The sequence below is a fragment of the Phyllobates terribilis genome, unplaced genomic scaffold (assembly GCF_046119375.1).
Source record: "Phyllobates terribilis strain yellow unplaced genomic scaffold, ASM4611937v1 Scaffold_5__5_contigs__length_657084704, whole genome shotgun sequence".
NCBI lineage: Eukaryota > Metazoa > Chordata > Amphibia > Anura > Dendrobatidae > Phyllobates > Phyllobates terribilis.
In genome coordinates this window covers 654,814,070-654,841,705 of record NW_027362765.1, presented here as the reverse complement: position 1 = coordinate 654,841,705, position 27,636 = coordinate 654,814,070, and the positions used below count along the sequence as shown (strand labels likewise).

The window sequence follows — 27,636 nt, the reverse complement described above, 5'->3', positions numbered from 1 at the left end:
GTGATCCCTCTGATCTCTCCATTCTGCCGGATAGCCTCTGCGAAGAGTTCTATAACACAAACAAAAAGAAGAGGTGATAGAGGGCAGCCTTGTCTGACCCCAGAGAGGACAGGGAAGGGGTCAGTCTTCCAGCCGTTCACCAACACCGAGCTGTGGATATCAAAATACATCAGACGGACATACGAACAAAACATGTTACCCAAACCTAACCGGTGCAGAGCTCGGCCCATGAACTCGTGGGAAACCCGGTCGAAGGCCTTCTCCTGATCCAAGGAGACCAGGGCCGCGTGTGCGTGGCGGACCTTGATGTACTCGACCGTGTCCCGCACGAGAGCGAGGCTGTCTGCGATGCGACGTCCAGGGATGCCGCAGGTCTGGTCCGGGTGGATGATCCGTCCGATGACCGTCTTAAGTCGTGTCGCCATCGTCTTGGCCAGGATCTTGTAGTCCACGTTGAGCAGAGTGATGGGACACCAATTCCTCAGGTCGCACCTCTCTCCCTTCCGCTTGTACAGGATCGTGACCATTCCTTCCCTCAAAGATGGAGGCATTCTACCCTCCACCACCATCTCCTCGTACAGGTCCAACAGGTCCGGACAGATGAGGTCTCCCAGCGCTACATAGAGCTCCGCTGGAAGACCATCACTGCCCGGGGTCCTGCCGGTCCTAAAGGATTTAGCGGCAGAGAGCAATTCGCCCACCATCAGAGGTTTGTCCAAGGCTGCCGTGCCTGCAGGATCAAGATGGTTAGTGATACCTGACAGGAACTTATCAGCAGCGTCGGGGTCGGTAGTCTTGTGGGAGTAGAGTTCGCTGTAGAAGTCGCTGACGACCCTCATCACGTCCTCCTTCCCACGTCGCATGTTTCCGCTCTCGTCTCGCAGCTCGTTCAGGGGCGTGTGACCGGCATGAAGTTTCCTGAAAAAGAATGAGTTACATTTCTCACCCTTCTCCAGATTCTCCACTTTGGAACGGAAGATGATTCGCTTGGACTCCTCCTCAAAGTGCCTTTTCAGGCTCTTCTTGGTCTCCTCCAGCTCCTCCCTCACGTCCCAGCCGCAGTGAAGAAGGTCCTGCAGCGACCGCAGCTCGCGCTGCAGCCCTCTGAAGTCCCTCCTCTTCTCACACTCCTGTTGTCGACCCTTGGCCTGAAAGAAACAGCGAAACTCAAGTTTAACATATTCCCACCAATCAGAGACTGTTTGGAAGCTACCCTTGTAGGACTGCCACATTGCGTAGGCTGCTCTCAGCTCCTCCACGACTTCATCCTGAGCCAGCAGAGCACAATTCAGCTTCCAGGAGCCGGGGCCGGACGGAAAACCGTCGCCGAGGACACCTTGTAAGTGAATGGCTCTGTGGTCGGAGAAGAAGCAGGAGACCATCGAGTGCCTACTCTGCCTGACTGCCCGAGAGGTGAACACAAAGTCAATCCTGGAGCGGAGTGAGCCATCGGGTCGGCTCCACGAATAGTTCGTGGAGCCTCTCCCCATGGAGCCCACCACGTCCTGAAGAGAGGCCTCGGTTACCATCTCGATGAGCAGCTTGGACGTGATGTCCAACTTGGCAGATGTGCCAGAACTACGACCGTCCTCCTCGATGGGGCAGTTGAAATCCCCGGCCATCACTAAGGTCCTGGTGGTGGCAAGCTGAAGCCGCAGGGTCTGGAAAAGCTCCAAACGCTCATTCTTCAGTGGGGACGCATACACGTTGATGAACCTGACAGGTTCTCCCGCCCAGTTGCCATCTACAACAAGAGCCCTGCCGCAGATGAGCTCCTGGACGGACTCAAGCGTGAATGCGCCCCCCCTGATCAGAATTGCGACCCCCGCAGACTTGCAGTCACCCCCACCGGACCAGTAGGATGGACCGTGGGACCACTCCCTGGCCAGATGTTTGAAGGACCTAGAGGAGGGAAGGGAACATTCCTGCAACATATAAACATCACACAACTGGGAAGTAAGGAAGGCATAAATAGTCTGACGTCTGAACTTGTCCTTGATGCTCCTGACATTAATGGAAAATAAGTTAATATTAGCCATCATGTAGGGAAAAAAGAAAAAGTTAGCGCAGGCAATACACCTTAGTTACCACTCCGGTCGGGTGGTCCCTCGTCGGTGTTGACTGCTGGTGACGGGATCACCAGCAGGCCCTCTTCCTCCATCTGGTCAAGCAGCGCGGCCTCAATCTCGGCGACCACCAGTTCCTCCTCTTCTGGCTCGGCCACCAGGGTCTCAACCATGTGCTCCATCTCTTCTGGCTCAGGGAGGGTATCCTCCTTTTCGCCTACGAAATCCAGAATCTTCTTTTTGGAGGATTCAGTAGCAGGGCTGTCCTCCACCTTCCTCTTTCCCCGGGTTGGAACTGGGGAGACAAGAAGGGGAAAATCCTCCTCGGAATAGATAGCGGCGGGTGGAGGAAAGGTTAATTCCACCGCTACCATGGTCTGGGGAGGGAGAGTGGCTGCCGGGGCAGGGGAAAGGACACCTGCTGAGGAGTAGGGGAAGGAGGAAGAGGAAGTGGAATCCTCAGCAGGGGTGGCCGGGGTGGGGGGGGATTGGACGGGGGTGGCAGGGGGAGGGATCGAGAGAGGGGTGACAGAACTCTTACCCTCCTTTGACTTTTTCTTCTGCTTCGGAGCTGCTGGGACCGCCGCTGGGGCTTTGGCCACCGACTCCTTGACCGCTTTGGCCTTGGTCGTCTCGGCCTTGGCCGCTGGGGCCTTGGTCGTCGCGTCCTTGACCTTCACAGGCCTGGTCGTCGGGGCCTTGTCCTCCGTAGCTGGGGTCGTCGCAACCACCGATGCCCAGGATCTCTCACGCCTGGGGCAATCCTTGTACAGATGAGCCGCCAGCCCACACAGGTTGCAGGACGTCTTCTTCGGGCAGTCCTTCGAGCTGTGTCCCGTCACTCGACAAATCCTGCAGGCATCCTCCTTGCAGTCCTTCATCTCGTGGCCGTTCTTGCCGCATCTCCTGCAGTTCCGCGGCATGTCCGGGTAATAGATGAGGCCGTAGGAGTTGCCCAGGGAGAATGTCGGGGGCAGGTGCCGAAGTCCGTCTGAGTACGCCAGGTCCCTGTGAAGTCTAACGGTCACCGACCACTTACCTGTCCAGAAGCCGAGTCCATTCAGGATGTGAGAGGGTTCCTTCACAACCAAACAGAAGCGTCTCAGGAAGGTACAGATGTCTTGGCCTGGGGTGTGCGGGTTGCGCATGGAGACCGTGATCCTCCTTTCATCCCTCTGGATAGGGCAGCTACCTGTAAAGGCAGAGAAAGAATTATCCGGTCCTTTTGCGCTTACCATTTCCCAGAACCTCCTGCAGGTGTTCACAGTGGCGAAGGTGACGAAGAAGATCCCCGTCAAGAAGGTCTGGATGCTGAGGGTGTCCGACCTGGAGAAGCCTCGATCCAGCAGCATCTTCTGGCAGAACACGTCCGAGGACATGTCCGGCACCCTCCCATCCACTTCCTTCAGCTTCAGGGCCACCGTCTGCCGCATCCATGGCTCCAGGGCTGGAGCTTCGTGGCGGGGCTTCTGGGGTCCCTTCTGCTGGCCAGTCGTGGAGGCAGAGTCCTTGGGGTCAGAATCGGCTCCTGGCTGGGCCCTCCTGGCTGTCCCCAGCTCCAGGCTCTTCTTTTCGGCCTTCCTCGCAGCGCTTGCCATGGCTTTCCTCCTGCAGTTACTTCTTGGAGCTGGATCTGGAACTCTTCCCGGAATGGGTGGAGCTATGCAGATTCTTCTCCCATCGTGTTCTGGACAAATTCCCCGAAAGGTCTTTGTCTCGATGATTTTCTTCCTCGAAGATTCCACAGGACAGCCCGATTCTTCTCCGAGTCTTCGTCTTCTTCTGGATTCTTTAGAGCTTCTTCCTCCCACCGATATCCGCCTTCGTTCTCTGATGTCAGCTGGGCTCCGAAGCTCTTCTCCTTCCGAGTTCGATCGCTCTCGTCAAGTGTAGATCGTAGCTCTTGTGTTCTTAAAAGAACAGATTTTTTTTGATTGAATATATCTTTTATTAGCACAAAAAATAAGTTAACAGACAGTGTACAGTGCCGCAGCCCAGTACACACAGAATTCTACATCATATTTACATAGCATGAGGATACGACGCACTAACTAGACACATCACTCCCCTATGCTACACAAAACACTCAATCTGAAAGAAAAAGCATGTCAATCAATACAGTACGACGAACTGTGATAAGGGATGGGGATTGGGAAAAAGGGGATGGGGGGGGGGAATCACAGGCCCGAAGCTTTATTGAAAGACAAGACACATAAGGGGAGAGGGGGAGGAGGGGTTTAGTCCTCATCCTCGTCCTCCGGACCGTCCATGATGGAATAGTCTCTGAGCAGGCTGTGGATCAGCCTGCGGCAGTCCTGCATGGACATCCTCTCCCTCCTCAAGATGAGCCGGTTCCTGGCGACCCAAACGGCATCCTTGAAGCAGTTCATAAGGCGCCAAGCCTCCTGGATGGCTCCGACGGTATGAACCCCAGGGAAGAGTCCGTAAAGCACAGAATGGTGCGATAGGCTCGCCCTGGGGACAGAGTTCCTCAGGTCGTCCTCAAGTGCAGTCAATAGGCGCTGTGCAAATCCGCAGTCCCAAAAAGTGTGCAAAGATGTTTCCTCCACGAAGGGGCACCTTGGGCAGTACCGGGTCTTGCACAGGTTCCGGGCATGCATGAATGACCGGACGGGCAGTCCGCCCTGAATCGCCATCCACGACAAGTCCTTGTGCCCGTTGGTCAGCCTGTCAGACGACACATTTGTCCACACAGTCTCCAGCGTGTCCTGGTGAAGTCCTGTGATGTTCTCCACGTCATCCTTGGCTCTGATTAGCTTGTGGATAGTTTTGGGCTTCCACAAGTCGGGCTTGAGTCCCTCCAGTTGATGCTGCCCCACAAATCGAACGACGTCTCCGTAGAACCATGGCGTCGTCCAGTTGTAGGGGAAGGAGCTGTCCCACTTGTCCCAGCCGAGTCGCCTCCAAAGAGGAAGCAGGAAGAAGCGAGACATGGACCTGCCCGCGGAGCCATTCTTGACTTGCAAAGTCCGGCGGACACAATCACACACAAAAGAGGATCGCAGGAGGGTGGGGATATCTGGAACGCCCTTCCCACCCTTGCGAGGCTCCTTGTACATGACGGCCCGCCTGACTCTGTCCATCTTGGATCCCCAGACAAAGTGAAACACTGTCCTGGTAATGGCCCTGCACACAGTGACGTGTGGGGGCCAGGCCTGCGCCGTGTACTGCAAGACGGGCAGGACCTCATTACGCAGGACGAGTGCCTTACCCTCACAAGTGAGGTGTCTGAGGCTCCAGAGTCCGATCCGTTGCTTCACCTTGGCCAAGCGTTCTTGCCAGGACTTGAGGGCCGCTCCTTCCTTCCCAAACCAGACTCCCAGCACCTTGAGGAAATCCGGTTGAATGTTGAAGGGGAAGGGGGCGGAGGAGGCCGGCTGCCAATCCCCGAAGAGCATGGCTTCCGACTTCCTGCAGTTGACTTTGGCCCCTGAAGCCCGGCCGAACCTCTCACACGTCTGGATGAGGGCGTCGACTGAACCACGATCAGCGCAGAAGACGGTGATGTCGTCCATGTAGAGCGAGCACTTGACCTCGTGTCGTCCCGGACCCGGTGCGGTGATCCCTCTGATCTCTCCATTCTGCCGGATAGCCTCTGCGAAGAGTTCTATAACACAAACAAAAAGAAGAGGTGATAGAGGGCAGCCTTGTCTGACCCCAGAGAGGACAGGGAAGGGGTCAGTCTTCCAGCCGTTCACCAACACCGAGCTGTGGATATCAAAATACATCAGACGGACATACGAACAAAACATGTTACCCAAACCTAACCGGTGCAGAGCTCGGCCATGAAATCGTGGGAAACCCGGTCGAAGGCCTTCTCCTGATCCAAGGAGACCAGGGCCGCGTGTGCGCGGCGGACCTTGATGTACTCGACCGTGTCCCGCACGAGAGCGAGGCTGTCTGCGATGCGACGTCCAGGGATGCCGCAGGTCTGGTCCGGGTGGATGATCCGTCCGATGACCGTCTTAAGTCGTGTCGCCATCGTCTTGGCCAGGATCTTGTAGTCCACGTTGAGCAGAGTGATGGGACGCCAATTCCTCAGGTCGCACCTCTCTCCCTTCCGCTTGTACAGGATCGTGACCATTCCTTCCCTCAAAGATGGAGGCATTCTACCCTCCACCACCATCTCCTCGTACAGGTCCAACAGGTCCGGACAGATGAGGTCTCCCAGCGCTACATAGAGCTCCGCTGGAAGACCATCACTGCCCGGGGTCCTGCCGGTCCTAAAGGATTTAGCGGCAGAGAGCAATTCGCCCACCATCAGAGGTTTGTCCAAGGCTGCCGTGCCTGCAGGATCAAGATGGTTAGTGATACCTGACAGGAACTTATCAGCAGCGTCGGGGTCGGTAGTCTTGTGGGAGTAGAGTTCGCTGTAGAAGTCGCTGACGACCCTCATCATGTCCTCCTTCCCACGTCGCATGTTTCCGCTCTCGTCTCGCAGCTCGTTCAGGGGCGTGTGACCGGCATGAAGTTTCCTGAAAAAGAATGAATTACATTTCTCACCCTTCTCCAGATTCTCCACTTTGGAACGGAAGACGATTCGCTTGGACTCCTCCTCAAAGTGCCTTTTCAGGCTCTTCTTGGTCTCCTCCAGCTCCTCCCTCACGTCCCAGCCGCAGTGAAGAAGGTCCTGCAGCGACCGCAGCTCGCGCTGCAGCCCTCTGAAGTCCCTCCTCTTCTCACACGCCTGTTGTCGACCCTTGGCCTGAAAGAAACAGCGAAACTCAAGTTTAACATATTCCCACCAATCAGAGACTGTTTGGAAGCTACCCTTGTAGGACTGCCACATTGCGTAGGCTGCTCTCAGCTCCTCCACGACTTCATCCTGAGCCAGCAGAGCACAATTCAGCTTCCAGGAGCCGGGGCCGGACGGAAAACCGTCGCCGAGGACACCTTGTAAGTGAATGGCTCTGTGGTCGGAGAAGAAGCAGGAGACCATCGAGTGCCTACTCTGCCTGTCTGCCCGAGAGGTGAACACAAAGTCAATCCTGGAGCGGAGTGAGCCATCGGGTCGGCTCCACGAATAGTTCGTGGAGCCTCTCCCCATGGAGCCCACCACGTCCTGAAGAGAGGCCTCGGTTACCATCTCGATGAGCAGCTTGGACGTGATGTCCAACTTGGCAGATGTGCCAGAACTACGACCATCCTCCTCGATGGGGCAGTTGAAATCCCCGGCCATCACTAAGGTCCTGGTGGTGGCAAGCTGAAGCCGCAGGGTCTGGAAAAGCTCCAAACGCTCATTCTTCAGTGGGGACGCATACACGTTGATGAACCTGACAGGTTCTCCCGCCCAGTTGCCATCTACAACAAGAGCCCTGCCGCAGATGAGCTCCTGGACGGACTCAAGCGTGAATGCGCCCCCCCGATCAGAATTGCGACCCCCGCAGACTTGCAGTCACCCCCACCGGACCAGTAGGATGGACCGTGGGACCACTCCCTGGCCAGATGTTTGAAGGACCTAGAGGAGGGAAGGGAACATTCCTGCAACATATAAACATCACACAACTGGGAAGTAAGGAAGGCATAAATAGTCTGACGTCTGAACTTGTCCTTGATGCTCCTGACATTAATGGAAAATAAGTTAATATTAGCCATCATGTAGGGAAAAAAGAAAAAGTTAGCGCAGGCAATACACCTTAGTTACCACTCCGGTCGGGTGGTCCCTCGTCGGTGTTGACTGCTGGTGACGGGACCACCAGCAGGCCCTCTTCCTCCATCTGGTCAAGCAGCGCGGCCTCGATCTCGGCGACCACCAGTTCCTCCTCTTCTGGCTCGGCCACCAGGGTCTCAACCATGTGCTCCATCTCTTCTGGCTCAGGGAGGGTATCCTCCTTTTCGCCTACGAAATCCAGAATCTTCTTTTTGGAGGATTCAGTAGCAGGGCTGTCCTCCACCTTCCTCTTTCCCCGGGTTGGAACTGGGGAGACAAGAAGGGGAAAATCCTCCTCGGAATAGATAGCGGCGGGTGGAGGAAAGGTTAATTCCACCGCTACCATGGTCTGGGGAGGGAGAGTGGCTGCCGGGGCAGGGGAAAGGACACCTGCTGAGGAGTAGGGGAAGGAGGAAGAGGAAGTGGAATCCTCAGCAGGGGTGGCCGGGGTGGGGGGGAATTGGACGGGGGTGGCAGGGGGAGGGATCGAGAGAGGGGTGACAGAACTCTTACCCTCCTTTGAATTTTTCTTCTGCTTCGGAGCTGCTGGGACCGTCGCTGGGGCTTTGGCCACCGACTCCTTGACCGCTTTGGCCTTGGTCGTCTCGGCCTTGGCCGCTGGGGCCTTGGTCGTCGCGTCCTTGACCTTCACAGGCCTGGTCGTCGGGGCCTTGTCCTCCGTAGCTGGGGTCGTCGCAACCACCGATGCCCAGGATCTCTCACGCTTGGGGCAATCCTTGTACAGATGAGCCGCCAGCCCACACAGGTTGCAGGATGTCTTCTTCGGGCAGTCCTTCGAGCTGTGTCCCGTCACTCGACAAATCCTGCAGGCATCCTCCTTGCAGTCCTTCATCTCGTGGCCGTTCTTGCCGCATCTCCTGCAGTTCCGCGGCATGTCCGGGTAATAGATGAGGCCGTAGGAGTTGCCCAGGGAGAATGTCGGGGGCAGGTGCCGAAGTCCGTCTGAGTACGCCAGGTCCCTGTGAAGTCTAACGGTCACCGACCACTTACCTGTCCAGAAGCCGAGTCCATTCAGGATGTGAGAGGGTTCCTTCACAACCAAACAGAAGCGTCTCAGGAAGGTACAGATGTCTTGGCCTGGGGTGTGCGGGTTGCGCATGGAGACCGTGATCCTCCTTTCGTCCCTCTGGATAGGGCAGCTACCTGTAAAGGCAGAGAAAGAATTATCCGGTCCTTTTGCGCTTACCATTTCCCAGAACCTCCTGCAGGTGTTCACAGTGGCGAAGGTGACGAAGAAGATCCCCGTCAAGAAGGTCTGGATGCTGAGGGTGTCCGACCTGGAGAAGCCTCGATCCAGCAGCATCTTCTGGCAGAACACGTCCGAGGACATATCCGGCACTCTCCCATCCACTTCCTTCAGCTTCAGGGCCACCGTCTGCCGCATCCATGGCTCCAGGGCTGGAGCTTCGTGGCGGGGCTTCTGGGGTCCCTTCTGCTGGCCAGTCGTGGAGGCAGAGTCCTTGGGGTCAGAATCGGCTCCTGGCTGGGCCCTCCTGGCTGTCCCCTGCTCCAGGCTCTTCTTTTCGGCCTTCCTCGCAGCGCTTGCCATGGCTTTCCTCCTGCAGTTACTTCTTGGAGCTGGATCTGGAACTCTTCCCGGAATGGGTGGAGCTATGCAGATTCTTCTCCCGTCGTGTTCTGGACAAATTCCCCGAAAGGTCTTTGTCTCGATGATTTTCTTCCTCGAAGATTCCACAGGACAGCCCGATTCTTCTCCGAATCTTCGTCTTCTTCTGGATTCTTTAGAGCTTCTTCCTCCCACCGATATCAGCCTTCGTTCTCCGATGTCAGCTGGGCTCCGAAGCTCTTCTCCTTCCGAGTTCGATCGCTCTCGTCAAGTGTAGATCGTAGCTCTTGTGTTCTTAAAAGAACAGATACTACACTTGATCTTAGCCAAAAGGCCGAGAAGCGATAACCAGAATTGGTTTCAAACTACGGAGCCACCCAAGGATCCTGAAAAGTCCATTTGTGGAGATGAGCTCCTGGACTCCCGTTAAGAAGACATGTTGTCAACCTCTAGATCCCTTACATGCCTGCACTTTTCGGCTTGCTGCTGCTGCAATCCACGCGTTTTAGATCTGCATAACTCCACCTCTTTAAACACAGCACCTTCACCCCCTGCTGTTCCCACCCGCCTCAACACCGTTGGAAGGGAGGAGAACCAATTAAGGCGGGGGGTGGGGTGGAACGAGCAGCTGTCTACCCTTAGCAGGAGGGCTCCTGATTACATACCTCTCCTGCTGCTGCTGCTGCTGGCTGTCCAGCAGCAGACTGAAGGTGGCTGCTGCTGTGCACAGGTATATAAAGGCTCAGAGCCTATTATGACACGCGCAGCCAGCGTTCCATTGCCACATTCCATCTACTGCAGGCAGGATACCTGGCTGGCTGAATGTCGCTGAGAAGCTCACAGAGACCGCCATAAGCAACAGTTTAACAGAATGCCACAGACTAATCAACCAAACTTTTTGGGTTGGGTTCTCTTTTATAGTCTGCAGGCATTAAATGAAAGAAGTCAGTGTTCCAGCAGAAGGAGACAACGTTTCAGAAAAGGCATTGTAGCAAACCAAAAAAGAAATTTTAAGCGCAGCAGAGTAACCAGCGCACATACCTGTTAGCTCAGGTGAGTTTAAAAGGCTGCTGTTGATAACAAGGGCATTTGCTAAATAGATGGTGTGTGTGCAACAATATACTGAAAGGTCAATTATATTGTGCAGCTTATCTCACCACCTGTAGTTATTTAGGTGAAAGCTCCAAAATGCTTGCCTAATATGTCTGTTTATCCAAAAGGAAGTAAAAAGGGAGAGCTAGAAAGATAGCATTGCATCACATTACATGGCAATGCAATGCACAGTTGCTGAAGTTGAACCAAAATGAGCTTGTAATCTGGCTTCTGCAACTTTGAACATGAAAAATCCAATGAGGAGAAGAAAAGCAAAGCCAAAGAGTCCATCCCAAAATCCGACAAACAAGCAAAATGAACAAAAAACATTGAATTCAATTCTTTCTGATTTTAGAAACTGCATTAAAGAAGGGGTGCACCGGTCCTGGAGATACTGCAATACCAGGTCAATGCGTGGAGTGGACAGAGCAAGCTCTTTTTCCATCTCCCTGTTCTAAAAATCCATTTAATATATGGTCCCCAGATAGGGGACGTATCAGATATTAAACTGATAAGAACAGATACTACACTTGATCTTAGCCAAAAGGCCGAGAAGCGATAACCAGAATTGGTTTCAAACTACGGAGCCACCCAAGGATCCTGAAAAGTCCATTTGTGGAGATGAGCTCCTGGACTCCCGTTAAGAAGACATGTTGTCAACCTCTAGATCCCTTACATGCCTGCACTTTTCGGCTTGCTGCTGCTGCTGCAATCCACGCGTTTTAGATCTGCATAACTCCACCTCTTTAAACACAGCACCTTCACCCCCTGCTGTTCCCACCCGCCTCAACACCGTTGGAAGGGAGGAGAACCAATTAAGGCGGGGGGTGGGGTGGAACGAGCAGCTGTCTACCCTTAGCAGGAGGGCTCCTGATTACATACCTCTCCTGCTGCTGCTGCTGCTGGCTGTCCAGCAGCAGACTGAAGGTGGCTGCTGCTGTGCACAGGTATATAAAGGCTCAGAGCCTATTATGACACGCGCAGCCAGCGTTCCATTGCCACATTCCATCTACTGCAGGCAGGATACCTGGCTGGCTGAATGTCGCTGAGAAGCTCACAGAGACCGCCATAAGCAACAGTTTAACAGAATGCCACAGACTAATCAACCAAACTTTTTGGGTTGGGTTCTCTTTTATAGTCTGCAGGCATTAAATGAAAGAAGTCAGTGTTCCAGCAGAAGGAGACAACGTTTCAGAAAAGGCATTGTAGCAAACCAAAAAAGAAATTTTAAGCGCAGCAGAGTAACCAGCGCACATAGCTGTTAGCTCAGGTGAGTTTAAAAGGCTGCTGTTGATAACAAGGGCATTTGCTAAATAGATGGTGTGTGTGCAACAATATACTGAAAGGTCAATTATATTGTGCAGCTTATCTCACCACCTGTAGTTATTTAGGTGAAAGCTCCAAAATGCTTGCCTAATATGTCTGTTTATCCAAAAGGAAGTAAAAAGGGAGAGCTAGAAAGATAGCATTGCATCACATTACATGGCAATGCAATGCACAGTTGCTGAAGTTGAACCAAAATGAGCTTGTAATCTGGCTTCTGCAACTTTGAACATGAAAAATCCAATGAGGAGAAGAAAAGCAAAGCCAAAGAGTCCATCCCAAAATCCGACAAACAAGCAAAATGAACAAAAAACATTGAATTCAATTCTTTCTGATTTTAGAAACTGCATTAAAGAAGGGGTGCACCGGTCCTGGAGATACTGCAATACCAGGTCAATGCGTGGAGTGGACAGAGCAAGCTCTTTTTCCATCTCCCTGTTCTAAAAATCCATTTAATATATGGTCCCCAGATAGGGGACGTATCAGATATTAAACTGATAAGAACAGATACTACACTTGATCTTAGCCAAAAGGCCGAGAAGCGATAACCAGAATTGGTTTCAAACTACGGAGCCACCCAAGGATCCTGAAAAGTCCATTTGTGGAGATGAGCTCCTGGACTCCCGTTAAGAAGACATGTTGTCAACCTCTAGATCCCTTACATGCCTGCACTTTTCGGCTTGCTGCTGCTGCTGCAATCCACGCGTTTTAGATCTGCATAACTCCACCTCTTTAAACACAGCACCTTCACCCCCTGCTGTTCCCACCCGCCTCAACACCGTTGGAAGGGAGGAGAACCAATTAAGGCGGGGGGTGGGGTGGAACGAGCAGCTGTCTACCCTTAGCAGGAGGGCTCCTGATTACATACCTCTCCTGCTGCTGCTGCTGCTGGCTGTCCAGCAGCAGACTGAAGGTGGCTGCTGCTGTGCACAGGTATATAAAGGCTCAGAGCCTATTATGACACGCGCAGCCAGCGTTCCATTGCCACATTCCATCTACTGCAGGCAGGATACCTGGCTGGCTGAATGTCGCTGAGAAGCTCACAGAGACCGCCATAAGCAACAGTTTAACAGAATGCCACAGACTAATCAACCAAACTTTTTGGGTTGGGTTCTCTTTTATAGTCTGCAGGCATTAAATGAAAGAAGTCAGTGTTCCAGCAGAAGGAGACAACGTTTCAGAAAAGGCATTGTAGCAAACCAAAAAAGAAATTTTAAGCGCAGCAGAGTAACCAGCGCACATACCTGTTAGCTCAGGTGAGTTTAAAAGGCTGCTGTTGATAACAAGGGCATTTGCTAAATAGATGGTGTGTGTGCAACAATATACTGAAAGGTCAATTATATTGTGCAGCTTATCTCACCACCTGTAGTTATTTAGGTGAAAGCTCCAAAATGCTTGCCTAATATGTCTGTTTATCCAAAAGGAATTAAAAAGGGAGAGCTAGAAAGATAGCATTGCATCACATTACATGGCAATGCAATGCACAGTTGCTGAAGTTGAACCAAAATGAGCTTGTAATCTGGCTTCTGCAACTTTGAACATGAAAAATCCAATGAGGAGAAGAAAAGCAAAGCCAAAGAGTCCATCCCAAAATCCGACAAACAAGCAAAATGAACAAAAAACATTGAATTCAATTCTTTCTGATTTTAAAAACTGCATTAAAGAAGGGGTGCACCGGTCCTGGAGATACTGCAATACCAGGTCAATGCGTGGAGTGGACAGAGCAAGCTCTTTTTCCATCTCCCTGTTCTAAAAATCCATTTAATATATGGTCCCCAGATAGGGGACGTATCAGATATTAAACTGATAAGAACAGATACTACACTTGATCTTAGCCAAAAGGCCGAGAAGCGATAACCAGAATTGGTTTCAAACTACGGAGCCACCCAAGGATCCTGAAAAGTCCATTTGTGGAGATGAGCTCCTGGACTCCCGTTAAGAAGACATGTTGTCAACCTCTAGATCCCTTACATGCCTGCACTTTTCGGCTTGCTGCTGCTGCAATCCACGCGTTTTAGATCTGCATAACTCCACCTCTTTAAACACAGCACCTTCACCCCCCGCTGTTCCCACCCGCCTCAACACCGTTGGAAGGGAGGAGAACCAATTAAGGCGGGGGGTGGGGTGGAACGAGCAGCTGTCTACCCTTAGCAGGAGGGCTCCTGATTACATACCTCTCCTGCTGCTGCTGCTGCTGGCTGTCCAGCAGCAGACTGAAGGTGGCTGCTGCTGTGCACAGGTATATAAAGGCTCAGAGCCTATTATGACACGTGCAGCCAGCGTTCCATTGCCACATTCCATCTACTGCAGGCAGGATACCTGGCTGGCTGAATGTCGCTGAGAAGCTCACAGAGACCGCCATAAGCAACAGTTTAACAGAATGCCACAGACTAATCAACCAAACTTTTTGGGTTGGGTTCTCTTTTATAGTCTGCAGGCATTAAATGAAAGAAGTCAGTGTTCCAGCAGAAGGAGACAACGTTTCAGAAAAGGCATTGTAGCAAACCAAAAAAGAAATTTTAAGCGCAGCAGAGTAACCAGCGCACATACCTGTTAGCTCAGGTGAGTTTAAAAGGCTGCTGTTGATAACAAGGGCATTTGCTAAATAGATGGTGTGTGTGCAACAATATACTGAAAGGTCAATTATATTGTGCAGCTTATCTCACCACCTGTAGTTATTTAGGTGAAAGCTCCAAAATGCTTGCCTAATATGTCTGTTTATCCAAAAGGAAGTAAAAAGGGAGAGCTAGAAAGATAGCATTGCATCACATTACATGGCAATGCAATGCACAGTTGCTGAAGTTGAACCAAAATGAGCTTGTAATCTGGCTTCTGCAACTTTGAACATGAAAAATCCAATGAGGAGAAGAAAAGCAAAGCCAAAGAGTCCATCCCAAAATCCGACAAACAAGCAAAATGAACAAAAAACATTGAATTCAATTCTTTCTGATTTTAGAAACTGCATTAAAGAAGGGGTGCACCGGTCCTGGAGATACTGCAATACCAGGTCAATGCGTGGAGTGGACAGAGCAAGCTCTTTTTCCATCTCCCTGTTCTAAAAATCCATTTAATATATGGTCCCCAGATAGGGGACGTATCAGATATTAAACTGATAAGAACAGATACTACACTTGATCTTAGCCAAAAGGCCGAGAAGCGATAACCAGAATTGGTTTCAAACTACGGAGCCACCCAAGGATCCTGAAAAGTCCATTTGTGGAGATGAGCTCCTGGACTCCCGTTAAGAAGACATGTTGTCAACCTCTAGATCCCTTACATGCCTGCACTTTTCGGCTTGCTGCTGCTGCTGCAATCCACGCGTTTTAGATCTGCATAACTCCACCTCTTTAAACACAGCACCTTCACCCCCTGCTGTTCCCACCCGCCTCAACACCGTTGGAAGGGAGGAGAACCAATTAAGGCGGGGGGTGGGGTGGAACGAGCAGCTGTCTACCCTTAGCAGGAGGGCTCCTGATTACATACCTCTCCTGCTGCTGCTGCTGCTGGCTGTCCAGCAGCAGACTGAAGGTGGCTGCTGCTGTGCACAGGTATATAAAGGCTCAGAGCCTATTATGACACGCGCAGCCAGCGTTCCATTGCCACATTCCATCTACTGCAGGCAGGATACCTGGCTGGCTGAATGTCGCTGAGAAGCTCACAGAGACCGCCATAAGCAACAGTTTAACAGAATGCCACAGACTAATCAACCAAACTTTTTGGGTTGGGTTCTCTTTTATAGTCTGCAGGCATTAAATGAAAGAAGTCAGTGTTCCAGCAGAAGGAGACAACGTTTCAGAAAAGGCATTGTAGCAAACCAAAAAAGAAATTTTAAGCGCAGCAGAGTAACCAGCGCACATAGCTGTTAGCTCAGGTGAGTTTAAAAGGCTGCTGTTGATAACAAGGGCATTTGCTAAATAGATGGTGTGTGTGCAACAATATACTGAAAGGTCAATTATATTGTGCAGCTTATCTCACCACCTGTAGTTATTTAGGTGAAAGCTCCAAAATGCTTGCCTAATATGTCTGTTTATCCAAAAGGAAGTAAAAAGGGAGAGCTAGAAAGATAGCATTGCATCACATTACATGGCAATGCAATGCACAGTTGCTGAAGTTGAACCAAAATGAGCTTGTAATCTGGCTTCTGCAACTTTGAACATGAAAAATCCAATGAGGAGAAGAAAAGCAAAGCCAAAGAGTCCATCCCAAAATCCGACAAACAAGCAAAATGAACAAAAAACATTGAATTCAATTCTTTCTGATTTTAGAAACTGCATTAAAGAAGGGGTGCACCGGTCCTGGAGATACTGCAATACCAGGTCAATGCGTGGAGTGGACAGAGCAAGCTCTTTTTCCATCTCCCTGTTCTAAAAATCCATTTAATATATGGTCCCCAGATAGGGGACGTATCAGATATTAAACTGATAAGAACAGATACTACACTTGATCTTAGCCAAAAGGCCGAGAAGCGATAACCAGAATTGGTTTCAAACTACGGAGCCACCCAAGGATCCTGAAAAGTCCATTTGTGGAGATGAGCTCCTGGACTCCCGTTAAGAAGACATGTTGTCAACCTCTAGATCCCTTACATGCCTGCACTTTTCGGCTTGCTGCTGCTGCAATCCACGCGTTTTAGATCTGCATAACTCCACCTCTTTAAACACAGCACCTTCACCCCCTGCTGTTCCCACCCGCCTCAACACCGTTGGAAGGGAGGAGAACCAATTAAGGCGGGGGGTGGGGTGGAACGAGCAGCTGTCTACCCTTAGCAGGAGGGCTCCTGATTACATACCTCTCCTGCTGCTGCTGCTGCTGGCTGTCCAGCAGCAGACTGAAGGTGGCTGCTGCTGTGCACAGGTATATAAAGGCTCAGAGCCTATTATGACACGCGCAGCCAGCGTTCCATTGCCACATTCCATCTACTGCAGGCAGGATACCTGGCTGGCTGAATGTCGCTGAGAAGCTCACAGAGACCGCCATAAGCAACAGTTTAACAGAATGCCACAGACTAATCAACCAAACTTTTTGGGTTGGGTTCTCTTTTATAGTCTGCAGGCATTAAATGAAAGAAGTCAGTGTTCCAGCAGAAGGAGACAACGTTTCAGAAAAGGCATTGTAGCAAACCAAAAAAGAAATTTTAAGCGCAGCAGAGTAACCAGCGCACATACCTGTTAGCTCAGGTGAGTTTAAAAGGCTGCTGTTGATAACAAGGGCATTTGCTAAATAGATGGTGTGTGTGCAACAATATACTGAAAGGTCAATTATATTGTGCAGCTTATCTCACCACCTGTAGTTATTTAGGTGAAAGCTCCAAAATGCTTGCCTAATATGTCTGTTTATCCAAAAGGAATTAAAAAGGGAGAGCTAGAAAGATAGCATTGCATCACATTACATGGCAATGCAATGCACAGTTGCTGAAGTTGAACCAAAATGAGCTTGTAATCTGGCTTCTGCAACTTTGAACATGAAAAATCCAATGAGGAGAAGAAAAGCAAAGCCAAAGAGTCCATCCCAAAATCCGACAAACAAGCAAAATGAACAAAAAACATTGAATTCAATTCTTTCTGATTTTAAAAACTGCATTAAAGAAGGGGTGCACCGGTCCTGGAGATACTGCAATACCAGGTCAATGCGTGGAGTGGACAGAGCAAGCTCTTTTTCCATCTCCCTGTTCTAAAAATCCATTTAATATATGGTCCCCAGATAGGGGACGTATCAGATATTAAACTGATAAGAACAGATACTACACTTGATCTTAGCCAAAAGGCCGAGAAGCGATAACCAGAATTGGTTTCAAACTACGGAGCCACCCAAGGATCCTGAAAAGTCCATTTGTGGAGATGAGCTCCTGGACTCCCGTTAAGAAGACATGTTGTCAACCTCTAGATCCCTTACATGCCTGCACTTTTCGGCTTGCTGCTGCTGCAATCCACGCGTTTTAGATCTGCATAACTCCACCTCTTTAAACACAGCACCTTCACCCCCCGCTGTTCCCACCCGCCTCAACACCGTTGGAAGGGAGGAGAACCAATTAAGGCGGGGGGTGGGGTGGAACGAGCAGCTGTCTACCCTTAGCAGGAGGGCTCCTGATTACATACCTCTCCTGCTGCTGCTGCTGCTGGCTGTCCAGCAGCAGACTGAAGGTGGCTGCTGCTGTGCACAGGTATATAAAGGCTCAGAGCCTATTATGACACGTGCAGCCAGCGTTCCATTGCCACATTCCATCTACTGCAGGCAGGATACCTGGCTGGCTGAATGTCGCTGAGAAGCTCACAGAGACCGCCATAAGCAACAGTTTAACAGAATGCCACAGACTAATCAACCAAACTTTTTGGGTTGGGTTCTCTTTTATAGTCTGCAGGCATTAAATGAAAGAAGTCAGTGTTCCAGCAGAAGGAGACAACGTTTCAGAAAAGGCATTGTAGCAAACCAAAAAAGAAATTTTAAGCGCAGCAGAGTAACCAGCGCACATACCTGTTAGCTCAGGTGAGTTTAAAAGGCTGCTGTTGATAACAAGGGCATTTGCTAAATAGATGGTGTGTGTGCAACAATATACTGAAAGGTCAATTATATTGTGCAGCTTATCTCACCACCTGTAGTTATTTAGGTGAAAGCTCCAAAATGCTTGCCTAATATGTCTGTTTATCCAAAAGGAAGTAAAAAGGGAGAGCTAGAAAGATAGCATTGCATCACATTACATGGCAATGCAATGCACAGTTGCTGAAGTTGAACCAAAATGAGCTTGTAATCTGGCTTCTGCAACTTTGAACATGAAAAATCCAATGAGGAGAAGAAAAGCAAAGCCAAAGAGTCCATCCCAAAATCCGACAAACAAGCAAAATGAACAAAAAACATTGAATTCAATTCTTTCTGATTTTAGAAACTGCATTAAAGAAGGGGTGCACCGGTCCTGGAGATACTGCAATACCAGGTCAATGCGTGGAGTGGACAGAGCAAGCTCTTTTTCCATCTCCCTGTTCTAAAAATCCATTTAATATATGGTCCCCAGATAGGGGACGTATCAGATATTAAACTGATAAGAACAGATACTACACTTGATCTTAGCCAAAAGGCCGAGAAGCGATAACCAGAATTGGTTTCAAACTACGGAGCCACCCAAGGATCCTGAAAAGTCCATTTGTGGAGATGAGCTCCTGGACTCCCGTTAAGAAGACATGTTGTCAACCTCTAGATCCCTTACATGCCTGCACTTTTCGGCTTGCTGCTGCTGCAATCCACGCGTTTTAGATCTGCATAACTCCACCTCTTTAAACACAGCACCTTCACCCCCTGCTGTTCCCACCCGCCTCAACACCATTGGAAGGGAGGAGAACCAATTAAGGCGGGGGGTGGGGTGGAACGAGCAGCTGTCTACCCTTAGCAGGAGGGCTCCTGATTACATACCTCTCCTGCTGCTGCTGCTGCTGGCTGTCCAGCAGCAGACTGAAGGTGGCTGCTGCTGTGCACAGGTATATAAAGGCTCAGAGCCTATTATGACACGCGCAGCCAGCGTTCCATTGCCACATTCCATCTACTGCAGGCAGGATACCTGGCTGGCTGAATGTCGCTGAGAAGCTCACAGAGACCGCCATAAGCAACAGTTTAACAGAATGCCACAGACTAATCAACCAAACTTTTTGGGTTGGGTTCTCTTTTATAGTCTGCAGGCATTAAATGAAAGAAGTCAGTGTTCCAGCAGAAGGAGACAACGTTTCAGAAAAGGCATTGTAGCAAACCAAAAAAGAAATTTTAAGCGCAGCAGAGTAACCAGCGCACATACCTGTTAGCTCAGGTGAGTTTAAAAGGCTGCTGTTGATAACAAGGGCATTTGCTAAATAGATGGTGTGTGTGCAACAATATACTGAAAGGTCAATTATATTGTGCAGCTTATCTCACCACCTGTAGTTATTTAGGTGAAAGCTCCAAAATGCTTGCCTAATATGTCTGTTTATCCAAAAGGAAGTAAAAAGGGAGAGCTAGAAAGATAGCATTGCATCACATTACATGGCAATGCAATGCACAGTTGCTGAAGTTGAACCAAAATGAGCTTGTAATCTGGCTTCTGCAACTTTGAACATGAAAAATCCAATGAGGAGAAGAAAAGCAAAGCCAAAGAGTCCATCCCAAAATCCGACAAACAAGCAAAATGAACAAAAAACATTGAATTCAATTCTTTCTGATTTTAGAAACTGCATTAAAGAAGGGGTGCACCGGTCCTGGAGATACTGCAATACCAGGTCAATGCGTGGAGTGGACAGAGCAAGCTCTTTTTCCATCTCCCTGTTCTAAAAATCCATTTAATATATGGTCCCCAGATAGGGGACGTATCAGATATTAAACTGATAAGAACAGATACTACACTTGATCTTAGCCAAAAGGCCGAGAAGCGATAACCAGAATTGGTTTCAAACTACGGAGCCACCCAAGGATCCTGAAAAGTCCATTTGTGGAGATGAGCTCCTGGACTCCCGTTAAGAAGACATGTTGTCAACCTCTAGATCCCTTACATGCCTGCACTTTTCGGCTTGCTGCTGCTGCAATCCACGCGTTTTAGATCTGCATAACTCCACCTCTTTAAACACAGCACCTTCACCCCCTGCTGTTCCCACCCGCCTCAACACCGTTGGAAGGGAGGAGAACCAATTAAGGCGGGGGGTGGGGTGGAACGAGCAGCTGTCTACCCTTAGCAGGAGGGCTCCTGATTACATACCTCTCCTGCTGCTGCTGCTGCTGGCTGTCCAGCAGCAGACTGAAGGTGGCTGCTGCTGTGCACAGGTATATAAAGGCTCAGAGCCTATTATGACACGCGCAGCCAGCGTTCCATTGCCACATTCCATCTACTGCAGGCAGGATACCTGGCTGGCTGAATGTCGCTGAGAAGCTCACAGAGACCGCCATAAGCAACAGTTTAACAGAATGCCACAGACTAATCAACCAAACTTTGTGGGTTGGGTTCTCTTTTATAGTCTGCAGGCATTAAGTGAAAGAAGTCAGTGTTCGAGCAGAAGGAGACAACGTTTCAGAAAAGGCATTGTAGCAAACCAAAAAAGAAATTTTAAGCGCAGCAGAGTAACCAGGGCACATACCTGTTAGCTCAGGTGAGTTTAAAAGGCTGCTGTTGATAACAAGGGCATTTGCTAAATAGATGGTGTGTGTGCAACAATATACTGAAAGGTCAATTATATTGTGCAGCTTATCTCACCACCTGTAGTTATTTAGGTGAAAGCTCCAAAATGCTTGCCTAATATGTCTGTTTATCCAAAAGGTAGTAAAAAGGGAGAGCTAGAAAGATAGCATTGCATCACATTACATGGCAATGCAATGCACAGTTGCTGAAGTTGAACCAAAATGAGCTTGTAATCTGGCTTCTGCAACTTTGAACATGAAAAATCCAATGAGGAGAAGAAAAGCAAAGCCAAAGAGTCCATCCCCAAATCCGACAAACAAGCAAAATGAACAAAAAACATTGAATTCAATTCTTTCTGATTTTAGAAACTGCATTAAAGAAGGGGTGCACCGGTCCTGGAGATACTGCAATACCAGGTCAATGCGTGGAGTGGACAGAGCAAGCTCTTTTTCCATCTCCCTGTTCTAAAAATCCATTTAATATATGGTCCCCAGATAGGGGACGTATCAGATATTAAACTGATAAGAACAGATTTTTTTTTTTTTTTTTTTTTCTTTTTGAAAGCCCGAATTCGTGTACAAAACCCGAGTGCGCTTAAAAAAGTGACAAGTGCCACAAAAAAAGTGCACTAGGATGCTGGTCTTCTTGAAACCCTCTCCAAAAGGAGAAGGGTCCCCCAAACCATTCCCCGTCCCTCCGAGCCAAAAGGCCACAGCGAGGAACAGGGACAAAAAGCCACCTCCAGCAGAAGCCAGAGGCGACCCAATCTTACCCCCAGCACCTGCCCGAGTTCTCACCCGAGCAAGGCACTGGGAGCCAAAGACTGTGCTCCCCTCCCGGAAGAGGGGAGCCAACAACGCTCTCCTCCCGAAAGAGGAGAGCCAGGGGGGTTCAGGGGGGAGCGGAACCTGATGGCCACACACTCCCCCCCTAGACCTGCCAAGAGAGGAACCCGTAAGGGAACCGCATCCCGACAAAATCCTAGTAGGACGTGACACACGTGGACACACAGTGACAAAGAAATTAAATAAATAGTGAAGGTTTCACAGTATAATACTGCCCGGACCTTCGACCGGGAATTAAAAAATTCCCCATCCTAAGGCCAGAAGGCCCGGAATAAGGGTGTGTGCGAAGAAAGAAAATTTGAAGTGCTTGTGCAAATGTGCCATAAACTCAAGTGGGGTTCCCAATCCCAGTGAGTTAAGGCACCCCAGGGTCACCACTCCTGGGGCACTTCACACTTCGGGCTTTCGATCTTCCCCGGCCCAATGGCGTCGATCCTGGGGGGCCATGCTTTCCACCAGATGACTATATTAGCCATCTGGCGTACTAACAAGCTCCTAAACCCCAGTGTGCATAATGTATCAATCTACTAGGGCGGCCAACATCCAAAACCGCCTTTTCGAAAGATACTACACTTGATCTTAGCCAAAAGGCCGAGAAGCGATAACCAGAATTGGTTTCAAACTACGGAGCCACCCAAGGATCCTGAAAAGTCCATTTGTGGAGATGAGCTCCTGGACTCCCGTTAAGAAGACATGTTGTCAACCTCTAGATCCCTTACATGCCTGCACTTTTCGGCTTGCTGCTGCTGCAATCCACGCGTTTTAGATCTGCATAACTCCACCTCTTTAAACACAGCACCTTCACCCCCTGCTGTTCCCACCCGCCTCAACACCGTTGGAAGGGAGGAGAACCAATTAAGGCGGGGGCTGGGGTGGAACGAGCAGCTGTCTACCCTTAGCAGGAGGGCTCCTGATTACATACCTCTCCTGCTGCTGCTGCTGCTGGCTGTCCAGCAGCAGACTGAAGGTGGCTGCTGCTGTGCACAGGTATATAAAGGCTCAGAGCCTATTATGACACGCGCAGCCAGCGTTCCATTGCCACATTCCATCTACTGCAGGCAGGATACCTGGCTGGCTGAATGTCGCTGAGAAGCTCACAGAGACCGCCATAAGCAACAGTTTAACAGAATGCCACAGACTAATCAACCAAACTTTTTGGGTTGGGTTCTCTTTTATAGTCTGCAGGCATTAAATGAAAGAAGTCAGTGTTCCAGCAGAAGGAGACAACGTTTCAGAAAAGGCATTGTAGCAAACCAAAAAAGAAATTTTAAGCGCAGCAGAGTAACCAGCGCACATACCTGTTAGCTCAGGTGAGTTTAAAAGGCTGCTGTTGATAACAAGGGCATTTGCTAAATAGATGGTGTGTGTGCAACAATATACTGAAAGGTCAATTATATTGTGCAGCTTATCTCACCACCTGTAGTTATTTAGGTGAAAGCTCCAAAATGCTTGCCTAATATGTCTGTTTATCCAAAAGGAAGTAAAAAGGGAAAGCTAGAAAGATAGCATTGCATCACATTACATGGCAATGCAATGCACAGTTGCTGAAGTTGAACCAAAATGAGCTTGTAATCTGGCTTCTGCAACTTTGAACATGAAAAATCCAATGAGGAGAAGAAAAGCAAAGCCAAAGAGTCCATCCCAAAATCCGACAAACAAGCAAAATGAACAAAAAACATTGAATTCAATTCTTTCTGATTTTAGAAACTGCATTAAAGAAGGGGTGCACCGGTCCTGGAGATACTGCAATACCAGGTCAATGCGTGGAGTGGACAGAGCAAGCTCTTTTTCCATCTCCCTGTTCTAAAAATCCATTTAATATATGGTCCCCAGATAGGGGACGTATCAGATATTAAACTGATAAGGACAGATACTACACTTGATCTTAGCCAAAAGGCCGAGAAGCGATAACCAGAATTGGTTTCAAACTACGGAGCCACCCAAGGATCCTGAAAAGTCCATTTGTGGAGATGAGCTCCTGGACTCCCGTTAAGAAGACATGTTGTCAACCTCTAGATCCCTTACATGCCTGCACTTTTCGGCTTGCTGCTGCTGCAATCCACGCGTTTTAGATCTGCATAACTCCACCTCTTTAAACACAGCACCTTCACCCCCTGCTGTTCCCACCCGCCTCAACACCGTTGGAAGGGAGGAGAACCAATTAAGGCGGGGGGTGGGGTGGAACGAGCAGCTGTCTACCCTTAGCAGGAGGGCTCCTGATTACATACCTCTCCTGCTGCTGCTGCTGCTGGCTGTCCAGCAGCAGACTGAAGGTGGCTGCTGCTGTACACAGGTATATAAAGGCTCAGAGCCTATTATGACACGCGCAGCCAGCGTTCCATTGCCACATTCCATCTACTGCAGGCAGGATACCTGGCTGGCTGAATGTCGCTGAGAAGCTCACAGAGACCGCCATTAGCAACAGTTTAACAGAATGCCACAGACTAATCAACCAAACTTTTTGGGTTGGGTTCTCTTTTATAGTCTGCAGGCATTAAATGAAAGAAGTCAGTGTTCCAGCAGAAGGAGACAACGTTTCAGAAAAGGCATTGTAGCAAACCAAAAAAGAAATTTTAAGCGCAGCAGAGTAACCAGCGCACATACCTGTTAGCTCAGGTGAGTTTAAAAGGCTGCTGTTGATAACAAGGGCATTTGCTAAATAGATGGTGTGTGTGCAACAATATACTGAAAGGTCAATTATATTGTGCAGCTTATCTCACCACCTGTAGTTATTTAGGTGAAAGCTCCAAAATGCTTGCCTAATATGTCTGTTTATCCAAAAGGAAGTAAAAAGGGAGAGCTAGAAAGATAGCATTGCATCACATTACATGGCAATGCAATGCACAGTTGCTGAAGTTGAACCAAAATGAGCTTGTAATCTGGCTTCTGCAACTTTGAACATGAAAAATCCAATGAGGAGAAGAAAAGCAAAGCCAAAGAGTCCATCCCAAAATCCGACAAACAAGCAAAATGAACAAAAAACATTGAATTCAATTCTTTCTGATTTTAGAAACTGCATTAAAGAAGGGGTGCACCGGTCCTGGAGATACTGCAATACCAGGTCAATGCGTGGAGTGGACAGAGCAAGCTCTTTTTCCATCTCCCTGTTCTAAAAATCCATTTAATATATGGTCCCCAGATAGGGGACGTATCAGATATTAAACTGATAAGAACAGATACTACACTTGATCTTAGCCAAAAGGCCGAGAAGCGATAACCAGAATTGGTTTCAAACTACGGAGCCACCCAAGGATCCTGAAAAGTCCATTTGTGGAGATGAGCTCCTGGACTCCCGTTAAGAAGACATGTTGTCAACCTCTAGATCCCTTACATGCCTGCACTTTTCGGCTTGCTGCTGCTGCAATCCACGCGTTTTAGATCTGCATAACTCCACCTCTTTAAACACAGCACCTTCACCCCCTGCTGTTCCCACCCGCCTCAACACCGTTGGAAGGGAGGAGAACCAATTAAGGCGGGGGGTGGGGTGGAACGAGCAGCTGTCTACCCTTAGCAGGAGGGCTCCTGATTACATACCTCTCCTGCTGCTGCTGCTGGCTGTCCAGCAGCAGACTGAAGGTGGCTGCTGCTGTGCACAGGTATATAAAGGCTCAGAGCCTATTATGACACGCGCAGCCAGCGTTCCATTGCCACATTCCATCTACTGCAGGCAGGATACCTGGCTGGCTGAATGTCGCTGAGAAGCTCACAGAGACCGCCATAAGCAACAGTTTAACAGAATGCCACAGACTAATCAACCAAACTTTTTGGGTTGGGTTCTCTTTTATAGTCTGCAGGCATTAAATGAAAGAAGTCAGTGTTCCAGCAGAAGGAGACAACGTTTCAGAAAAGGCATTGTAGCAAACCAAAAAAGAAATTTTAAGCGCAGCAGAGTAACCAGCGCACATACCTGTTAGCTCAGGTGAGTTTAAAAGGCTGCTGTTGATAACAAGGGCATTTGCTAAATAGATGGTGTGTGTGCAACAATATACTGAAAGGTCAATTATATTGTGCAGCTTATCTCACCACCTGTAGTTATTTAGGTGAAAGCTCCAAAATGCTTGCCTAATATGTCTGTTTATCCAAAAGGAAGTAAAAAGGGAGAGCTAGAAAGATAGCATTGCATCACATTACATGGCAATGCAATGCACAGTTGCTGAAGTTGAACCAAAATGAGCTTGTAATCTGGCTTCTGCAACTTTGAACATGAAAAATCCAATGAGGAGAAGAAAAGCAAAGCCAAAGAGTCCATCCCAAAATCCGACAAACAAGCAAAATGAACAAAAAACATTGAATTCAATTCTTTCTGATTTTAGAAACTGCATTAAAGAAGGGGTGCACCGGTCCTGGAGATACTGCAATACCAGGTCAATGCGTGGAGTGGACAGAGCAAGCTCTTTTTCCATCTCCCTGTTCTAAAAATCCATTTAATATATGGTCCCCAGATAGGGGACGTATCAGATATTAAACTGATAAGAACAGATACTACACTTGATCTTAGCCAAAAGGCCGAGAAGCGATAACCAGAATTGGTTTCAAACTACGGAGCCACCCAAGGATCCTGAAAAGTCCATTTGTGGAGATGAGCTCCTGGACTCCCGTTAAGAAGACATGTTGTCAACCTCTAGATCCCTTACATGCCTGCACTTTTCGGCTTGCTGCTGCTGCAATCCACGCGTTTTAGATCTGCATAACTCCACCTCTTTAAACACAGCACCTTCACCCCCTGCTGTTCCCACCCGCCTCAACACCGTTGGAAGGGAGGAGAACCAATTAAGGCGGGGGGTGGGGTGGAACGAGCAGCTGTCTACCCTTAGCAGGAGGGCTCCTGATTACATACCTCTCCTGCTGCTGCTGCTGCTGGCTGTCCAGCAGCAGACTGAAGGTGGCTGCTGCTGTGCACAGGTATATAAAGGCTCAGAGCCTATTATGACACGCGCAGCCAGCGTTCCATTGCCACATTCCATCTACTGCAGGCAGGATACCTGGCTGGCTGAATGTCGCTGAGAAGCTCACAGAGACCGCCATAAGCAACAGTTTAACAGAATGCCACAGACTAATCAACCAAACTTTTTGGGTTGGGTTCTCTTTTATAGTCTGCAGGCATTAAATGAAAGAAGTCAGTGTTCCAGCAGAAGGAGACAACGTTTCAGAAAAGGCATTGTAGCAAACCAAAAAAGAAATTTTAAGCGCAGCAGAGTAACCAGCGCACATACCTGTTAGCTCAGGTGAGTTTAAAAGGCTGCTGTTGATAACAAGGGCATTTGCTAAATAGATGGTGTGTGTGCAACAATATACTGAAAGGTCAATTATATTGTGCAGCTTATCTCACCACCTGTAGTTATTTAGGTGAAAGCTCCAAAATGCTTGCCTAATATGTCTGTTTATCCAAAAGGAAGTAAAAAGGGAGAGCTAGAAAGATAGCATTGCATCACATTACATGGCAATGCAATGCACAGTTGCTGAAGTTGAACCAAAATGAGCTTGTAATCTGGCTTCTGCAACTTTGAACATGAAAAATCCAATGAGGAGAAGAAAAGCAAAGCCAAAGAGTCCATCCCAAAATCCGACAAACAAGCAAAATGAACAAAAAACATTGAATTCAATTCTTTCTGATTTTAGAAACTGCATTAAAGAAGGGGTGCACCGGTCCTGGAGATACTGCAATACCAGGTCAATGCGTGGAGTGGACAGAGCAAGCTCTTTTTCCATCTCCCTGTTCTAAAAATCCATTTAATATATGGTCCCCAGATAGGGGACGTATCAGATATTAAACTGATAAGAACAGATACTACACTTGATCTTAGCCAAAAGGCCGAGAAGCGATAACCAGAATTGGTTTCAAACTACGGAGCCACCCAAGGATCCTGAAAAGTCCATTTGTGGAGATGAGCTCCTGGACTCCCGTTAAGAAGACATGTTGTCAACCT

The 27,636-nt window shown here is 49.1% G+C and overlaps 13 non-coding genes and 2 pseudogenes across 13 annotated transcripts; all 15 read right to left on the bottom strand.

The window, feature by feature from the left end:
• Positions 1-9,593: 9,593 nt before the first annotated feature.
• LOC141151031 (U2 spliceosomal RNA) lies at positions 9,594-9,671 on the bottom strand (annotated as a pseudogene).
• Positions 9,672-10,786: 1,115 nt separating this feature from the next.
• LOC141149045 (U2 spliceosomal RNA) lies at positions 10,787-10,977 on the bottom strand. The gene has a single exon (XR_012245357.1). It is a non-coding gene; the product is annotated as a U2 spliceosomal RNA (small nuclear RNA).
• Positions 10,978-12,095: 1,118 nt separating this feature from the next.
• LOC141149044 (U2 spliceosomal RNA) lies at positions 12,096-12,286 on the bottom strand. Its single transcript, XR_012245356.1, has one exon. It is a non-coding gene; the product is annotated as a U2 spliceosomal RNA (small nuclear RNA).
• A 1,118-nt stretch (positions 12,287-13,404) lies between these two features.
• LOC141149043 (U2 spliceosomal RNA) lies at positions 13,405-13,595 on the bottom strand. Its single transcript, XR_012245355.1, has one exon. It is a non-coding gene; the product is annotated as a U2 spliceosomal RNA (small nuclear RNA).
• Positions 13,596-14,710: 1,115 nt separating this feature from the next.
• On the bottom strand, positions 14,711-14,901 carry LOC141149042 (U2 spliceosomal RNA). Its single transcript, XR_012245354.1, has one exon. It is a non-coding gene; the product is annotated as a U2 spliceosomal RNA (small nuclear RNA).
• A 1,118-nt stretch (positions 14,902-16,019) lies between these two features.
• LOC141149040 (U2 spliceosomal RNA) lies at positions 16,020-16,210 on the bottom strand. Its single transcript, XR_012245352.1, has one exon. It is a non-coding gene; the product is annotated as a U2 spliceosomal RNA (small nuclear RNA).
• Positions 16,211-17,325: 1,115 nt separating this feature from the next.
• LOC141149039 (U2 spliceosomal RNA) lies at positions 17,326-17,516 on the bottom strand. Its single transcript, XR_012245351.1, has one exon. It is a non-coding gene; the product is annotated as a U2 spliceosomal RNA (small nuclear RNA).
• A 1,115-nt stretch (positions 17,517-18,631) lies between these two features.
• On the bottom strand, positions 18,632-18,822 carry LOC141149038 (U2 spliceosomal RNA). Its single transcript, XR_012245350.1, has one exon. It is a non-coding gene; the product is annotated as a U2 spliceosomal RNA (small nuclear RNA).
• Positions 18,823-19,937: 1,115 nt separating this feature from the next.
• On the bottom strand, positions 19,938-20,128 carry LOC141149037 (U2 spliceosomal RNA). Its single transcript, XR_012245349.1, has one exon. It is a non-coding gene; the product is annotated as a U2 spliceosomal RNA (small nuclear RNA).
• Positions 20,129-21,243: 1,115 nt separating this feature from the next.
• Positions 21,244-21,434, bottom strand: LOC141150731 (U2 spliceosomal RNA). The gene has a single exon (XR_012246854.1). It is a non-coding gene; the product is annotated as a U2 spliceosomal RNA (small nuclear RNA).
• Positions 21,435-22,220: 786 nt separating this feature from the next.
• Positions 22,221-22,312, bottom strand: LOC141151191 (U2 spliceosomal RNA; annotated as a pseudogene).
• Positions 22,313-23,427: 1,115 nt separating this feature from the next.
• On the bottom strand, positions 23,428-23,618 carry LOC141149827 (U2 spliceosomal RNA). The gene has a single exon (XR_012246111.1). It is a non-coding gene; the product is annotated as a U2 spliceosomal RNA (small nuclear RNA).
• Positions 23,619-24,733: 1,115 nt separating this feature from the next.
• On the bottom strand, positions 24,734-24,924 carry LOC141149035 (U2 spliceosomal RNA). The gene has a single exon (XR_012245348.1). It is a non-coding gene; the product is annotated as a U2 spliceosomal RNA (small nuclear RNA).
• A 1,112-nt stretch (positions 24,925-26,036) lies between these two features.
• On the bottom strand, positions 26,037-26,227 carry LOC141149034 (U2 spliceosomal RNA). The gene has a single exon (XR_012245347.1). It is a non-coding gene; the product is annotated as a U2 spliceosomal RNA (small nuclear RNA).
• Positions 26,228-27,342: 1,115 nt separating this feature from the next.
• Positions 27,343-27,533, bottom strand: LOC141149033 (U2 spliceosomal RNA). The gene has a single exon (XR_012245346.1). It is a non-coding gene; the product is annotated as a U2 spliceosomal RNA (small nuclear RNA).
• Between the last annotated feature and the right edge of the window lie 103 nt (positions 27,534-27,636).